At 44.2% G+C, this 14842-nt stretch overlaps 1 protein-coding gene across 7 annotated transcripts in view; it reads left to right on the plus strand.

Annotated features, from left to right (window-relative positions):
• Window positions 1-14842, plus strand: part of DOCK6 (dedicator of cytokinesis 6) — a 164264-nt gene that overhangs the window by 108146 nt on the left and 41276 nt on the right. The window lies entirely within an intron of this gene.

Raw genomic sequence — 14842 nt, forward strand, 5'->3', positions numbered from 1 at the left:
GAGAAGCAGCCCTACTCTCTGAAGCTAGGTCCTGCTTCTTAGGCTACTGGACACCATTAGCTCCAGAGAGATTGTACGCAGGATCTCACCCTCGCCGTCCGATCCCAGAGCCGCGCCGCCGTCTCCCTCGCAGAGCCGGAAGACAGAAGCCGGGTGAGTATGAGAAGCAAGAAGACTTCAAATCGGCGGCAGAAGACTCCGTTCTTCACTGAGGTAACGCACAGCACTGCAGCTGTGCGCCATTGCTCCCACACACCTCACATACTCCAGTCACTGTAAGGGTGCAGGGCGCAGGGGGGGGGGGGGGGGCGCCCTGGGCAGCAATTGGGACCTCTTTTGGCAAAAGTTTAACATATATACAGTTGGGCACTGTATATATGTATGAGCCCCCGCCAAAAATTGTACATTTAAGCGGGACTGAAGCCCGCCGCTGAGGGGGCGGGGCTTCTTCCTCAGCACTCACCAGCGCCATTTTTTCTCCACAGCTCCGCTGAGCGGAAGCTCCCCAGGCTCTCCCCTGCAGATACACGGTAGAAGAAGGTAAAAAGAGAGGGGGGGGCACATAATTAGGCGCAAAAATCAATATAAACAGCAGCTACTGGGTTAACATTAAGTCACTGTGTTATTCCTGGGTTATAGCGCTGGGGTGTGTGCTGGCATACTCTCTCTGTCTCTCCAAATGGCCTTGTGGGGGAACTGTCTTCAAAAAGGGCATTCCCTGTGTGTGTGGTGTGTCGGTACGCTTGTGTCGACATGTTTGACGAGGAAGGCTATGTGGAAGCAGAGCGGGAGCAAATGAATGTGGTGTCTCCGCCGACGGCGCCGACACCTGATTGGATGGATATGTGGAAGGTTTTAAATGATAGTGTTAATTCCTTGCATAAAAGGTTAGAAAAAGCTGAAGCCTCAGGACAGTCAGGGTCTCAACCCGTGCCTGATCCTATGTCGCAGAGGCCGTCAGGGTCTCAGAAGCGCCCACTATCCCAAATTGTTGACACAGATACCGACATGGATTCTGACTCCAGTGTCGATTACGATGATGCAAAGTTACAGCCGAAATTGGCTAAATCCATCCGTTATATGATTATAGCAATTAAGGATGTGTTGCACATCACAGAGGAAACCCCAGTCCCTGACAAGAGGGTACATATGTATGGGGAAAAGAAGCCGGAGGTAACCTTTCCCCCCTCACACGAGCTAAATGAGTTATGTGAAAAGGCTTGGGAATCTCCAGATAAAAAACTGCAGATCTCCAAAAGGATTTTTATGGCGTATCCTTTCCCGCCAACGGACAGGTTACTGGGAATCCTCCCCTAAGGTGGACAAAGCTTTAACACGCTTATCCAAGAAGGTAGCCCTGCCGTCACAGGATACGGCTACCCTCAAAGATGCTGCGGATCGCTAACAGGGGGTTACCCTGAAGTCCATTTATACACATTCGGGTACCTTGCTGAGGTCGGCGATCGCGTCGGCCTGGGTGTGTGGTGCTGTAGCAGCATGGACGGATACCTTATCTGAGGAAATTGATACCTTAGACAAGGATACTATGTTGTTGACCCTGGGGCATATTAAAGACGCTGTCCTATATATGAGAGATGCTCAAAGAGACATTAGTCTACTGGGTTCTAGAATAAATGCTATGTCAATTTCTGCCAGAAGGGTCCTGTGGACTCGCCAATGGACAGGGGATGCCGACTCAAAAAGGCATATGGAGGTTTTACCTTACAAGGGTGAGGAATTGTTTGGGGAGGGTCTCTCGGACCTGGTCTCCACAGCTACTGCTGGAAAGTAAAATTTTTTGCCATATGTTTCCTCACAGCCTAAGAGAGCACCGTATTATCAAATGCAGTCCTTTCGATCACCGAAAAACAAGAAAGTCCGAGGTGCGTCCTTTCTTGCCAGAGGCAGGGGCAGAGGAAAGAAGCTGCACAACACAGCTAGTTCCCAGGAACAGAAGTCCTCCCCGGCTTCCACAAAATCCACCGCATGACGCTGGGGCTCCACAGGCGGAGCTAGGCCCGGTGGGGGCACGTCTCCGAAATTTTAGCCACAAGTGGGTTCACTCCCAGTTGGATCCCTGGGCAATAGATAGTGTCTCAGGTATACAAGCTGGAATTCGAAGAGATGCCCCCTCACCATTACCTCAAATCGGCCCTGCCAGCTTCCCCCCACGAGAGGGAAATAGTGTTAACTGCAATTCACAAATTGTATCTTCAACAGGTGGTGGTCAAGGTTCCCCTCCTTCAACAAGGAAGGGGTTATTATTCGACCATGTTTGTAGTCCCGAAACCGGACGGTTCGGTCAGACCCATATTGAATTTAAAATCCCTGAACATGTACCTGAAAAGGTTCAATTTCAAAATGGAATCGCTGAGAGTGGTCATCGCAAGCCTGGAAGGGGGGGATTTTATGGTGTCTCTGGACATAAAGGATGCATACCTTCATGTCCCCATTTATCCACCTCATCAGGCGTACCTCAGATTTGTGGTACAGGATTGTCATTACCAATTTCAGACGTTGCCGTTTGGTCTCTCCACGGCTCCGAGAAGATTTACCAAGGTAATGGCGGAAGTGATGGTGCTCCTGCGGAAGCAAGGTGTCACAATTATCCCATACTTGGACGATCTCCTCATAAAAGCGAGATCAAGAGAGCAGTTGCTGATCAGCGTAGCACTTTCTCTGGAAGTGTTACGGCAACATGGCTGGATTCTAAATATTCCAAAGTCGCAGTTGGTTCCTACGACTCGTCTGCCTTTCCTAGGCATGATTCTAGACACAGACCAGAAAAGGGTTTATCTCCCGATGGAGAAAACTCAGGAACTCATGACACTGGTCAGGAACCTATTAAAACCAAAACAGGTGTCAGTGCATCACTGCACTCGAGTCCTGGGAAAGATGGTGGCATCATACGAGGCCATTCCCTTCGGCAGGTTCCATGCGAGGACCTTTCAATGGGACTTACTGGACCAGTGGTCCGGATCACATCTTCAGATGCATCGGTTAATCACCCTGTCCCCCAGGGCCAGGGTGTCACTCCTGTGGTGGCTGCAGAGTTCTCACCTTCTCGAGGGCCGCAGATTCGGCATTCAGGACTGGGTCCTGGTGACTACGGACACAAGCCTCCGAGGTTGGGGTGCAGTCACACAGGGAAGAAATTTCCAAGGTCTGTGGTCAAGTCAAGAGACTTGCCTTCACATCAGGACTTGGTATCCAGATCTGCAAGAAATGCTCACAGAGGACCCGTGGCCTCTTCCTCTAAGACAGGACTTGTTGCAACAGGGGCCCTGTCTGTTCCAAGACTTACCGCGGCTGCGTTTGACGGCATGGCGGTTGAACGCCGGATCCTAGCAGAGAAAGGCATTCCGGATGAGGTCATTCCTACGCTGATAAAGGCTAGGAAGGACGTGACAGCTCAACATTATCACCGTATATGGCGAAAATATGTTGCTTGGTGTGAGGCCAGGAATGCCCCTACGGATGAATTCCAGCTGGGCCGTTTCCTTCAATTCCTACAGTCAGGAGTGAATTTGGGCCTAAAATTGGGTTCCATTAAGGTCCAGATTTCGGCCCTATCCATTTTCTTTCAGAAGGAGTTGACTTCTCTACCTGAAGTTCAGACGTTTGTAAAAGGAGTGCTGCATATTCAGCCCCCTTTTGTGCCTCCAGTGGCACCTTGGGATCTTAACATGGTGTTGAGTTTCCTGAAATCCCACTGGTTTGAACCACTCAAAACGGTGGAGTTAAAATACCTCACGTGGAAGGTGGTCATGCTATTAGCCTTGGCTTCGGCTAGGCGTGTGTCAGAGTTGGCGGCTTTGTCACATAAAAGCCCCTATCTGGTTTTCCATGCGGATAGAGCAGAATTGCGGACCCGTCCACAATTTCTGCCGAAAGTGGTTTCATCCTTTCATATAAACCAACCTATTGTGGTTTATACAAAGAAAGAGAACCAGGAACTAGCGCTGCATAGTACACATAAATCTGGAGATGATCCTTTGTAGTTTCTGTATGATCCACTACTTTATCTCTCTGTGGAATTACACTTACAGATAATTTCTGTCACGCGTGTCCATAAAGGTATCTTTATATCTGAAACAATATGCTGTCGCCACACAAACAGAAGCGATACACACTTACAGAATATTTCTATCTCGCGTGTCCGTAAAGGTATCTTTTACTGCATGAAGATATTCAGTAGCGGAAAGACCCCCAAGAAGACTTCACATGATATATAAGCAGGACAAACTTACATTAGCTTCCTTTCCCGCGTGCCCATAAAGGTATCTTTTATCTGGTACGTCGTCTCAAAGGAGGATTCCACAAGATGATTTCCACAGAAGAAAGTATTTATTACACAAAGTTAAAAGAATGAACAGAGTCCAAACAAAGGAACCCAGGTATCGGCTGCTGATGGAAGACTTGTTCTCTCACCGGCCGGCTGCAGACAGGTAAGCGAGCAGAAACAAAGTCCGAGTCACCGTGTCCCAGGATTCCACACTAACGACAGACGGCTTCAACACGTTTCTGGGAGTTCACTCCCCTTTGTCAAGAAGTGCCGTCCTCCTTACATCACCGAATATTTATACCATCTTTGATTATGCAGCTGACGGTCATTAACAATCGTTACAATAAAATATAGCATAAAAACATCATAAAATAAAAATGTCCTACAGGCATATTAATTATTGGCTGTGTTATTTTATATACAAAAAGAAGAAAAGGAACGAGTATTCACCTTGTCCGTTTCTAAACAGAACCTTAGGCAGCTGTAAGCAAAACGCCCCGATAATTAAACTGCACGGCTGCAGATATCCGTATAGCCATGTCTATATAAAAGACTATCTATATATAAAAAACTATCTATATATAAAAAAACAACCCACGATAATTACCCCAAAACGGACAGGGAGCCGCCCGCGTATTATAGTAATAAACAGGGTATGTATAATGTATAATTATATAAACTAAAAAAAGAGAAGGGGAAGGAAGGTACTTGCTAGTCCGATCACGTGATCGGCAAAGATATGTGAAATATGTGAAATAATTAAAGGGGAAAAGACAATGGTACCATAAACCCAAATTAGAATACCAGCATATACCTTCCTCCGGCAATACACATCATTTTTTCTAGTAGTCGAAGGGATTTACTATATATAATGGGCTGACGGTGGGTACTAAATAGTACCTAGATAGAATGGGACCATGAACCGTAAACCCTAAAGGGCGGGAATTAATAGCAACCCATATTTTAATAAAAATACCTTCGATTTCGGCACAACATGGTAAACTATACAGTACATTGGAGATATGAAAATAATAATGATATCAGAATCAGTCCATCTTTCAAAGCGTATATATAATCCTTCGTTGTGTCAGTCCTTTTAAGAGGCCATAATAAGTGACCACATTTCTTCATGTCCAATTGTGAAATTCTCATAAGATGGGGAAAAGAAAAGACAAAACAACACCATACAGGTGTATTAATATAAGATGTATTCGATGAACCATTTTGTTTCAAACTCCATATTCAAACCATTAGGTGTTAATGTCCTAAGGTCGAAAATGGTTTTCATCTCCATCTTTGCTAAATTAGCTTCTATGTTGTGAGTCCTCCAATTACCCTTACAAATTTTTATTCCACAAAAACTTTTTAACCCTTTTATATTGCAATTATGTTTATCCTTAAAATGAAGAGATACACTATGTCCTTCCAGACCTTTTTTAATATTTCTACAGTCACGATCCCGGTATCCACAACGTACTTGGAGCACTCAGAATAGAAATGATGGTACTTCAAATAGGAGATATCAGTTTGAAAATCATAGAGAAAGAACTCCTATAAGGGAAAAAAGACAGTTAGGACGCCAAAGGGAACTTTGGAGGAGGGAATCTAATTATAATTACCCTGAGTCTAGAGGAGTTAATTTTAGAAAAAGTCCCATAAATAGACAAAATAGGAGGGCCCAAAATCAGGGGACATCGGATAGTTTCGAACATGAGGACAGACAACAGCCTTTTTTAGAGAGGAGGACAAGACGAACCAGGTACACATAAAGAAAAGGAAAAGAGGATGTAGGGCTGGAAAAAAACTAGGTCTCTCTAAAAAGAAAAGGGTACGATCAAGTAAGAGTAAGGATACTGTGGAAGAAATTATAATTCCGTCCATAGAGAAAATTGGCAAAACTAAAATATATAATTTGAGTGATTATACATTAACCAAAGAGAAATCAGAGGTTCTTGAGAAAGGACTCAAGTTTGCCCCATCAAGTAAACTAAACGAATTTGAAGTATATGTAGATCTACAAAGATTTGTGCGCAAATTGGCATTAAAAAGGTTCTTTGCTGAAAAAGAGGAAAGTAATGATATAGAAGTAGAGAGTGTTAAGGTGTTCAAAAAGAAATCAACTTTCTTTCCGAAGCACAAAAAGGGTTGCTTTGTGGACACCTTTGAAAAACTTGTTAAGGAAGATCTCGAACTAACCACATTCAAATGCCCAAAAGGCAATTTAAGTTTGGCACAAAGGAAAGCCATTAGTTCCCTCAGAGGTAATAACCTCATTGTCATAAAGCCAGCAGATAATGACGGGGGGGTGGTGATCCTCAATAGAGATGATTACCATGCAGAGATTAATAAACAACTATCCTGTAAAGAAACGTATAGAAAGTTGAAAGGCGACCCCTCGAGTTCTGTGTCTAAGAAGTTGGAAGTTTTTCTAAACTTGTATCTATCTAATAGAACCATTTTAGACACTGAGGTGGAATATATAAGGTTGGAGAATCCTTCTATTCCGGTGATTTATGTTCTCCCTAAATTACATAAGAGCATAACTAGCCCCCCCGGACGCCCCATAGTAGCAGGGGTAAATTCCATTCTCTCTAATCTGTCAGCCTTTATAGATAACAAATTGCAACCACTTGTACTTAAGAACAAAATCATATCTTAAGGATACAGGAGCCACTATACAGAGATTAATGGAATTGGAATGAAGTTCAGAGTTTTTCCTTATTACGGCCGATGTCAAATCACTATACACTATTATTCAACATCATTTGGGTCTAGAAGCCGTTAAATATCATTTGGAGCAGGATAATGAAAATTCACAGGAAAATGACTTCATCATTGATGGAATAACTTTAATTTTAGAAAATAACTTTTTTTGGTATGAGGGGGACTTTTTTCTCCAAACGTCTGGCACTGCTATGGGCACCAGGCTGGCACCAAGTTATGCGAATTTGTTTATGTCCCATTGGGAGGACCAGTCAGTATGGACAGGCCACCAGTGGGGTGCCAGCCTGGTGCTCTGGGCTCGTTATATAGACGACATTGTTTTTGTATGGGATGGCAGCAGGACAGACCTGGACTCCTTTTGTGCCTACTTAAACAATAATAATAAGAATATTCAATTAACTTTCGAGATTAGTAGAGAGAAGGTACATTTTCTAGATCTTATTATCCATTCTGAGGGGGGGAGGTTAATTACGACCAACTATAAAAAACCCACAGACAGTAATGCATACATTGATCAGAATAGCAATCACCACCTAAATTGGATAAGAGGTATACCTAATAGTCAATTTAGACGACTAAGACGAAATTGTACAACAGATGATTCTTTTGATATGGATGCAAAATTGATGGAGTCAGATTTTGTAGATAAAGGTTATAATTTAGCCTTAATACAAAAGGCAAAAGTAGAGAATAGAACACTTTCCCAGTTAGACATCATTAAAAAAGTGAGGAAAGATAGTAAGGCCAATGTTTCCAAAGGTGTCAGTTTTATTAGTAAATTTTCATCTCCGCACAAACAATTTGAGGGCATTATACGGAAACATTGGAACATACTCACTAGAGATCCACTGTTGAAAGGCCAAATTACCGACACCCCAAAGTTCATATATAGAAGAGCAGATAACCTTAAAAACATGCTAGTAAAAAGTTCTTTGGAGGTGGAAAAGAGACAAACTCGTATAGTATCAAAGGGTTTTTATCGATGCGGTAGCTGCAGTATGTGTAAGAATTGTAAATCTGAAGTAAGTAAGATTACTCATTACAAATCTAATCAAACAAGTAAGGTGTTACCAATTAAAGAATTCATCACATGTTGCAGCAAGAATGTTGTGTATTTATTAGAATGCCAGTGTGGCACTCAATATGTGGGGAGGACGAGCAGAATGCTCAAAGAACGTATGGGTGAACACTATAGAAATATTAAAAAAGGTCTGGAAGGACATAGTATATCTCTTCATTTTAAGGATAAACACAATTGCAATATAAAAGGGTTAAAAAGTTTTTGTGGAATAAAAATTTGTAAGGGTAATTGGAGGACTCACAACATAGAAGCTAATTTAGCAAAGATGGAGATTAAAACCATTTTCGACCTTAGGACATTAATAACTAATGGTTTGAATATGGAGTTTGAAACAAAATGGTTCATCTAATACATCTTATATTAATACACCTGTATGGTGTTGTTTTGTCTTTTCTTTTCCCCATCTTATGAGAATTTCACAATTGGACATGAAGAAATGTGGTCACTTATTATGGCCTCTTAAAAGGACTGACACAACGAAGGATTATATATACGCTTTGAAAGATGGACTGATTTTGATATCATTATTATTTTCATATCTCCAATGTACTGTATAGTTTACCATGTTGTGCCGAAATCGAAGGTATTTTTATTAAAATATGGGTTGCTATTAATTCCCTCCCTTGCCCTTTAGGGTTTACGGTTCATGGTCCCATTCTATCTAGGTACTATTTAGTACCCACCGTCAGCCCATTATATATAGTAAATCCCTTCGACTACTAGAAAAAATGATGTGTATTGCCGGAGGAAGGTATATGCTGGTATTCTAATTTGGGTTTATGGTACCATTGTCTTTTCCCCTTTAATTATTTCACATATCTTTGCCGATCACGTGATCGGACTAGCAAGTACCTTCCTTCCCCTTCTCTTTTTTTAGTTTATATAATTATACATTATACATACCCTGTTTATTACTATAATAAGCGGGCGGCTCCCTGTCCGTTTTGGGGTAATTATCGTGGGTTGTTTTTTTATATATAGATAGTTTTTTATATATAGATAGTCTTTTATATAGACATGGCTATACTGATATCTGCAGCCGTGCAGTTTAATTATCGGGGCGTTTTGCTTACAGCTGCCTAAGGTTCTGTTTAGAAACGGACAAGGTGAATACTCGTTCCTTTTCTTCTTTTTGTATATAAAATAACACAGCCAATAATTAATATGCCTGTAGGACATTTTTATTTTTATTTTATGATGTTTTTATGCTATATTTTATTGTAACGATTGTTAATGACCGTCAGCTGCATAATCAAAGATGGTATAAATATTCGGTGATGTAAGGAGGACAGCACTTCTTGACAAAGGTCAGTGAACTCCCAGAAACGCGTTGAAGCCGTCTGTCGTTAGTGTGGAATCCTGGGACACGGTGACTCGGACTTTGTTTCTGCTCGCTTACCTGTCTGCAGCCGGCCGGTGAGAGAACAAGTCTTCCATCAGCAGCCGATACCTGGGTTCCTTTGTTTGGACTCTGTTCATTCTTTTAACTTTGTGTAATAAATACTTTCTTCTGTGGAAATCATCTTGTGGAATCCTCCTTTGAGACGACGTACCAGATAAAAGATACCTTTATGGGCACGCGGGAAAGGAAGCTAATGTAAGTTTGTCCTGCTTATATATCATGTGAAGTCTTCTTGGGGGTCTTTCCGCTACTGAATATCTTCATGCAGTAAAAGATACCTTTACGGACACGCGAGATAGAAATATTCTGTAAGTGTGTATCGCTTCTGTTTGTGTGGGGACAGCATATTGTTTCAGATATAAAGATACCTTTATGGACACGCGTGACAGAAATTATCTGTAAGTGTAATTCCACAGAGAGATAAAGTAGTGGATCATACAGAAACTACAAAGGATCATCTCCAGATTTATGTGTACTATGCAGCGCTAGTTCCTGGTTCTCTTTCTTTGTATAATCCATGGTTTAAGAGGTTTCTGGGTGTAAACTCTATTTTCTAGGAACTAGCAGCAGCTAGTAAGCGCAGGGCTGCTACCTTTTTGTTTTTTCCAACCTATTGTGGTGCCTGTGGCTACTACTGACTTGGAGGATTCCGAGTTGCTTGATGTGGTCAGGGCTTTGAAGGTTTATGTAGCCAGAACGGCTAGGGTCAGGAAAACAGAATTTTTGTTTATCCTGTATGCTTCCAACAAGCTTGGTGCTCCTGCTTCAAAGCAAACTACTGCTCGCTGGATCTGTAACACGATTCATCAGGCTCATTCTGCGGCTGGATTGCCGCTGCCAAAATCAGTTAAGGCCCATTCCACTAGGAAGGTGGGCTCTTCTTGGGCGGCTGCCCGAGGGGTCTCGGCATTACAGCTGTGCCGAGCGGCTACTTGGTCAGGTTCAAACACTTTTGCAAAGTTCTACAAGTTTGATACCCTGGCTGAGGAGGACCTTGTGTTTGCTCAATCGGTGCTGCAGAGTCATCCGCACTCTCCCGCCCGTTTGTGAGCTTTGGTATAATCCCCATGGTCCTTACGGAGTCCCCAGCATCCACTATGACGTTAGAGAAAATAAGATTTTACTTACCAGTAAATCTGTTTCTCATAGTCCGTAGTGGATGCTGGGCGCCCGTTCCAAGTGCGGAATTCTTCTGCAATACTTGTATATAGTTATTGCTTCAATAAGGGTTATGTTATGGTTGCATCAGGGTTGACCTGATGCTCTGTTGTTGTTCATACTGTTAACTGGGTAAGTTTATCACAAGTTATACGGTGTGATTGGTGTGGCTGGTATGAATCTTGCCCTGGATTACCAAAATCCTTTCCTTGTACTGTCAGCTCTTCTGGGCACAGTTTCTCTAACTGAGGTCTAGAGGAGGGGCATAGAGGGAGGAGCCAGAGCACACCAGAATCTAAATTCTTTCTTAAAGTGCCCATGTCTCCTGCGGAGCCCGTCTATCCCCATGGTACTTACGGAGTCCCCAGCATCCACTACGGACTACGAGAAATAGATTCACCGGTAAGTAAAATCTTATTTTGTCTTATGATTTACCAGTTTCTGCTATGTTGCATTCTGACGATTCTATGCCAGACCTCACTGCGCAAGAGGAGGGTGAGGAGGGCGAATTAGACCAGCAGTCAGATAGTGAAGATTTTGACAGCCCAGGCATTGATAATCTCATCAGGGCAGTGCGTCAGTCTCTGAAGTTTACAGAGACTGAGGAGCCTCTGACAAATGATGAAGTCGTATTTACTAAACGACAGAGATCTCCAATGGGTTTTCCTGTTTCGGAATCTCTTAATAAGATGTTAGTATAAACACGGAAGAATCCGGATAAACGGTTTTCTATACCTCGCTGATTTAAGTCTAGTTACCCATTTCCAGATTCTGTGACATCTACATGGGAGAATCCGCCAATGGTGGATTCGTCTGTGTCAAAACGTACAAAAAATTAACCATACCAGTACCAACGGCTACTACGCTTAAAGACCCTTCAGACCGGAAAATAGAAGCTATGCTAAAGTCCATGTATATAGCAGCAGGAGTGTTGCTTAGACCTGGGTTGGTTGGTATCTGGGTAACTAAGGCGCTAATGGTATGGATAACAGAACTCAAGTCTGGCCTACATGACGATCACCTTATACTTCTCGCTGATCAAATCTGTGAAGCTGCTGAGTGTCTATGTACAGCTTCTACTGACGTCTGTCAGCTCACTTCTCGCCTTTCATCGTCGCTAGTTACGGCATGACGAGCACTCTGGCTGCGGTCTTGGCAAGCGGAGGCAGAGGTTAAGAGAGGTATAGAGGCGTTACCTTACGGTGGCGAGAAGTTGTTTGGTCCTGAATTGGACAAATGGATTTCTGAGGCCACGGGAGGGAAGTCTGTTTTCCTACCATTGCCTCCAACGGTACCTAGACGGAAATACTCTGGCCCGGCGTTCAAATCCTTTAGACCTCAGCCCTTTCGAGGCCGTGGTAGAGGAACAGCCACGCCTGGTAGACAAGGTCGAGGACGTGGTTTTCAACAAACCAACACCAGTCGTCAGGACGCTAAGGTCACCGACAAGCCAGTGGCATCACGGGCTCCCAGCCCATCTCGGACCTCCAGTTGTGGGAGCACGCCTTCAGACGTTCCATTTGGCGTAGTTCCAGACATCCACAGATGGGTGGATCCGCAATTTAGTGTTAAAAGGTTACAAGATAGAGTTCGACTGTCTCCCGCCACTGCGGTTTTTCAAGTCAGGACTGCCTGTGTCGGATGACAAGAGGGCGGTTCTGCAAATTGCCATTCAGTCTCTGCTGGATTCAGCAGTTTTGATTCCGGTCCCTGTACACCAACAAGGTCAGGGTTATTATTCCAGTCTGTTTGTGGTACCAAAGCCGGAAGGCTCAGTCAGGCCAATATTGAACTTACAGGGCCTCAATCAGTACGTCACTTAACTACAGATTCAAGATGGAATCTCTGCGGTCAGTAATTGCAGGTTTAGAGCCACAGGAATTCATGATTGCGCTGGATCTCAAGAATGCGTACTTACACATTCCGATTTGGCCACCTCATCAGAGGTTCTTGCGGTTTGCAATACGGCAGAACCCATTACCAGTTTCAGGCTCTACCGTTTGGCCTCTCGTCAGCGCCTCGGGTATTCACCAAAGTGATGTCTGTGATGATAGCTCATCTCAGATCCCTGGGAGTGATAATAGTTCCGTACTTGGACGATCTGCTCATCAAAGCTCCGTCTCAACAGATGCTCCTCCAACATGCGTTGCTAACGTACAATGTACTAGTTCAGCACGGTTGGATTGTCAACTTCAAGAAATCACATCTGATTCCGTCTCAACGACTTCAATTCCTAGGTATGATTCTCGATACGGTAGATCAAAGAATTTACCTACCAGAACAGAAAGTACAGATTATTCGTCATCTGGTACAATTAGTGCTCAAGCCACGCATTGTCTCGGTACATTTGTGCATTCTCCTGTTAGGCACAATGGTGGTGGCTTTCGAAGCGCTTCAGTTCGGAAGATTTCACTCAAGTCCTTTTCAACTGGATGTGCTCGCACAGTGGTCGGGCTCGCATCTGCAGATTCACCAGAGGGTGAGGTTGTCTCCACGGGCCAGAGTATCTCTACTCTGGTGGCTCAAAGTACACACTCTAACCGCAGGGAAACGGTTCGGCGCCTGGAATTGGATAATTCTAACGACGGACGCGAGTCTCAGAGGTTGGGGAGCTGTAGTTCAAAATTTTCAGCTCCAGGGTCTCTGGGCGGATCACGAAAGATTGCTGTCTATAAATGTCCTGGAACTCCGGGCAATTTACAATGCGCTACGACAAGCAGGGCACATGCTTCGATCTCAGACTGTCCAGGTGCAGTCAGGCAACGCGACGGCAGTCGCGTACATCAACAAACAAGAAGGAACGAGAAGCCGCATGGCCATGCGGGAACTAGCTCAAATCCTCAGTTGGGCAGAGCATCACCAAGGGATATTGTCGGCAGTGTTCATTCCGGGAGTGGACAACTGGGAGGCGGATTATCTCAGCCGTCTAGATTTTCATCCAGGAGAATGGGCATTAACAGAAGTGTTTCACATGTTGGTCCAGAGGTGGGGTCTCGCCACAATCACCAAACGCCCCAGTAGGTGTCCAGAACGCGAGATCCAAAGGCAGTGGCGGTGGATGCTCTCACAATCGCGTGGCCGTACAGCCTCGTGTATCTGTTTCCACCGTTTCTGCTGCTCCCTCTGTTGCTAAAACGGATCAAAAGAGAATCCGCCACAGTCATACTAGTGGCGCCTCATTGGCCTCGGAGAGCTTGGTTCTCGGATCTCCGCGGACTACTCGCAGACGATCCTTGGCCGCTCCCGCTACGTCCGGACCTGTTACAACAGGGTCCGTTCCTTTACCCCGATTTAGCGCGGCTGCGTTTGACGGGGTGGCTGTTGAGACCGCCCTCTTAAGAGAGGGCATTCCAGATTCTGTTATGCCAACCATGTTACGTGCTAGGAAGCCAGTTACGGCAGCTCATTATTACAGAATTTGGCGTGCCTATATAGGTTGGTGTGAAGCTCTGAAGTTTCCGACATCATCTTTCAAGTTATCCCGTCTTTTGTTATTTCTACAGACGGGGTTAGATGGAGGACTGCGTTTATCTACACTAAAGGTGCAGGTATCTGCTTTGTCAATTTACTTTCAAAGACGACTGGCTCTATTGCAGTCTGTACACACCTTTCTGCAAGGTGTCCTCAGAGTACAGCTTCCATTCATTCCACCTACAGCGCCATGGGACTTGAATCTGGTTTTAGATTTTTTACAGTCTTCATATTTTGAACCCTTACAACAAGTGGATATTAAGTTTCTCACTTGGAAAACAATTTTTCTCCTAGCCTTAGCTTCGGCAAGGCGTGTTTCAGATTTGGGTGCCTTGTCATGCAAGCCACCGTATTTGGTGTTTCATGATGACAGAGCGGAACTCCGGACGAATCGCGCTTTCCTGCCAAAGGTAATGTCATCTTTTCACATCAATCAACCAATAGTAGTTCCTGTGTTAACAGAAGATTCTGGAACTTTGGATGTGGTACGCGCGTTTATGTATCCTGAACGTCTACAGTTCGTAAGACGGATACGTTGTTTGTTCTCTATGATGCTGCCAAGATGGGTTGGCCAGCTTCTAAGCAGACCTTATCCAGATGGATTAAACTGACCATACGTCAGGCTTACCTTCATGCTAGGTTACAGCCGCCTACATCAGTAACAGCTCATTCCACACGTTCTGTGGGAACTTCATGGGCAGCAGGTCGTGGGGACTCTACG

Source organism: Pseudophryne corroboree, chromosome 6 (genome assembly GCF_028390025.1).
Source record: "Pseudophryne corroboree isolate aPseCor3 chromosome 6, aPseCor3.hap2, whole genome shotgun sequence".
Classification (NCBI taxonomy): Eukaryota; Metazoa; Chordata; class Amphibia; order Anura; family Myobatrachidae; genus Pseudophryne; species Pseudophryne corroboree.